Raw genomic sequence first — 3375 nt, 5'->3', positions numbered from 1 at the left:
CAGGAGGTCAGAATCCCAAGAAGAAGACCGGATTGGATAGAGAGCGGGGTAGAATGAAGCAGGCTAGGGAGATGGAATCCTACAAGACGGTTATAACAGTTTCACCTTCGTCAGACTCTTGTGTTAGAAAAATACTCCCATTATACTCAAGAGCTTAGCTATTTCATTAAAAAATCATGAAAATTACCTAATAATTGTTTATATTGCACTGTTAAAGAAACAACATTTGTTATTAATAGTATATTTTAGATAACGTTTACAGCACAGCGGGTTGGGCATTTGCCTTGCAGGAGGCCAATCCTGATTCCGATTCCTCTGCCCGGCAAGCTACCCAGAATATCTCGTCCACATAGCAAGAGCCTGGCAAGCTACCCATGACCTATTCGATAGGCTAAAGCCAGTGACAACAAGTGTCACAATTTGCTGTAAGATGTTACTGGTTCCCGCTCGAGCAAATGGATGAACCGCGGGAGGACAGTGCTACAGTGCTATGATTGAAAAAATTGGTGGTTTCTTTCAATATGAGAACACTTACTAGGATAATTTGTAGATGAATCGAGATGTGTTAAAATGTAAATAAAATGAGAAGAAATAGTAAATGCACAGGTATCTTATTTGTACAAAACAAACAGTTGTTCTCAGTTTAAAACTGTAGAAGATAAAGAAAAACATATACTCATTTGTGTCAAAATTTTTCAACCTGAAAGAAAAGGATCAAAACCAATTTAAGTAATCAAAAAACAAGCAAAACCAACAAATACTGGCAATTAATATGATAGGCCAAGGATGAATGTTTTTAATAAATTAGTGCTGTTAAAAAATCAGTATTTAGCTATTAAACTTCAATAGTAAAAATAAGCATAAACCATGATCATATAATCTGTATTGAAAGAAGTGTAAATGACTGGTAAACGCAAGGGCAAGATACTCGCAGATGCCTACCAGGTTCTCTCAGAGTGAGAACTGGACAATAATTGTTGTTGTCTTATCAACAAAATCCAGTCTCTGTATCTTGGCCATTGATGGGATTACATGGCTCCAGGGGCAGTTCGTGGTTGTAACACTTAGCTACTAGGAGATGGGGGATCTGGTTGGAGGGGGCCCAGTCTTGATCTGAGCAGCCTTGGAGATCTCATCCCCCGGTTGCGCACACCTGGGTTCCTCTGTCAGATTCGTTCATGCATGAGGCACCTTCAAGCTTGGGGAGAGTGGTCTAAAGCGTACCTATGGCTGGTTGCAGAGGTCTTCATGTGCCAGGGCTCTGCTCGGCGCGGTGAGGGAAACTCAACACACCCCCTCCAAGGGACCCCGGTGAAGAAAGCCAGGTGCGGGGTCAGGAGACTGTCATTTTAGACATATTTGGAATTAAGTTTAGATCAAAAAGTACACATCATTCAAACTACGTATGTGCTTAGTAATAAATTACTGCACACTTGTTCAATCACCTAAGAAACCCCACTCTGCTCAGAGAACTAGATTTTTAATTATAGGTCTGTTTTGCCCGTGTGTCATGGCTAAGAATCACTATCATTAGGTATGAAACTCACTATACACAAAGAAGAACACAGGCTGCTTTGAGTCATCTGTGATGTTAATTTGTGTTGGCCATTAAACTTCACTGAGACCCTTTTTTCTGTCCTTTACAGGAGCCTCATGAGTCTCAACTTCCGTTCAAGTTGAACTTATAATAATGTGGAATGAAATCATCAATATGCTCCTCACCTCTTCCTTCAGGAGAAAAATCCTACTTACATTCAAGGTGGTCAAAGTGCAGACAACACCATCCACCTTTTCCTGGAGATGTACGCGGGACTGCGGTGAGAACAGCAAAAGGCTCTAGTTTAATGGTATTAATGAAGGTTTCAGGGAAGTGCATTAAACAGGACTCATATAACATCGTCTAAAAGAATTATTTTGTAAAACTGATGCCTTGATTATGGTAAAAGATAATATGGTAAAAACCATATTTTTCTTTCTGGGACATTAAAGTTCTAAATCTATCAAGCTGCTTTGAAATACTTTCCTTGATTAGGTACCACTCTCTGCCATAGGGTAAGTAAGGACAACACTCAAAGTAATCAGAAGAGAAAAATTAACTCCTACTAGGTTTGGTTACACATATACTAAAATTGAAATGATACAGAGATTATCATGGTCCTTGCACAGAGACGACATGCAAACTTGTAAAGAGCTCCATATTTTTGTTGCAAGAAGAACTAACACGGCTACTTTAAGCTAAGGCAATCCCCACAAGTACAAAAATTCTACATAAAGATAGCACAAATCCCCATAACAACAATCTCTTTCAATGTCTATGGACTAAATGTGCCAATTCAGAGGCACAGAATAGGAAGATGAATTAGAAAACTGAACCCAACATTCTGATGCCTGCAAGAAACACATCTGAGCAATCAAAGCAACCATGGGCTAAAAGTAAAAGGCTGGAAAACAAGTCTTCAAGAAAAGAACACCTCCACAAAGCTGGAGTAGCCATACTAGTATCAGACCACGTGGACTTCAGGCTAAATGTTATAAGAGACAGTGAATGTCATTCTTCACGATCATGGGATCTTTACATCAGAAAGAACTCACCCTCCTCAATGTAGATGCTCAATGACAGACCAGCAAATTACTTAAAAACAACTTCTAATAGACTTAAAAAAAAACATTGATAGCAAAACAGTACTAGGTGGATATTTCAACACTACTTTGTCACTTCTCAATAGATCATACAGACTAAATCTCAGCAAGGAAATATTGTATTTAAGGGAAGTAATGAACAACCGTTGGCTTAGAGAAGAAATCAAAGAGGAAATAAAAAGGTTCCAGAAACAAATGAGAATGAGGACGCGAGCTAGCAGAACTTGTGGGACACAGCAAAAGCAGTGTTAAGAGGAAAGACTATAGCTCTGCCAGAATTCATCAAGAAGAAAGAAAGGGCCTACATGAATAAATTAGAGCTCAAGATTTTGGAAAATGACCAACAAAAGGAGTGCAAACTAGGCTGGAGCAAGGAAATAATAAAATTTGTAGTAGAAATCAATGAGCTAGAATCCCAAAATACAATCCAGAAGACCAATAAAAGCAAAAGCTTGTTATTTGAGAAAATAAACAAGATCAATAAACCTCTAGAAGCCTCTCAAAGAAACAGAAAGAATTCTAATAAATCGAATCAGAAATGCAAAGGGGGGTATCCTAATAGAAACTACAGAAATCCATAGGATCATCAGAGATTATTTTGAGAATCTTTGCAGCAGGAAATGAGAGAATCTTGAATAAATTGATAAATTAATGGATTCCAATTACCTCCCAAGGCTGAACCAAGAAGATTTGGAATACTTGAACCTATCACTACCAAGGAAATTGAAATGATGG

The 3375-nt window shown here is 38.4% G+C and overlaps 1 pseudogene; it reads left to right on the top strand.

Moving 5' to 3' along the window:
- Window positions 1–2106: 2106 nt before the first annotated feature.
- Window positions 2107–2203, top strand: LOC130033738 (uncharacterized; annotated as a pseudogene).
- The last annotated feature ends 1172 nt before the right edge of the window (window positions 2204–3375 follow it).

The sequence above is a fragment of the Sorex fumeus genome, unplaced genomic scaffold, assembly GCF_029834395.1.
Source record: "Sorex fumeus unplaced genomic scaffold, SorFum_2.1 ptg000054l, whole genome shotgun sequence".
Lineage (NCBI taxonomy): Eukaryota > Metazoa > Chordata > Mammalia > Eulipotyphla > Soricidae > Sorex > Sorex fumeus.
The sequence above is the reverse complement of the archived record's forward strand: the minus strand, read 5'-3'. Positions and strand labels throughout refer to the sequence as shown.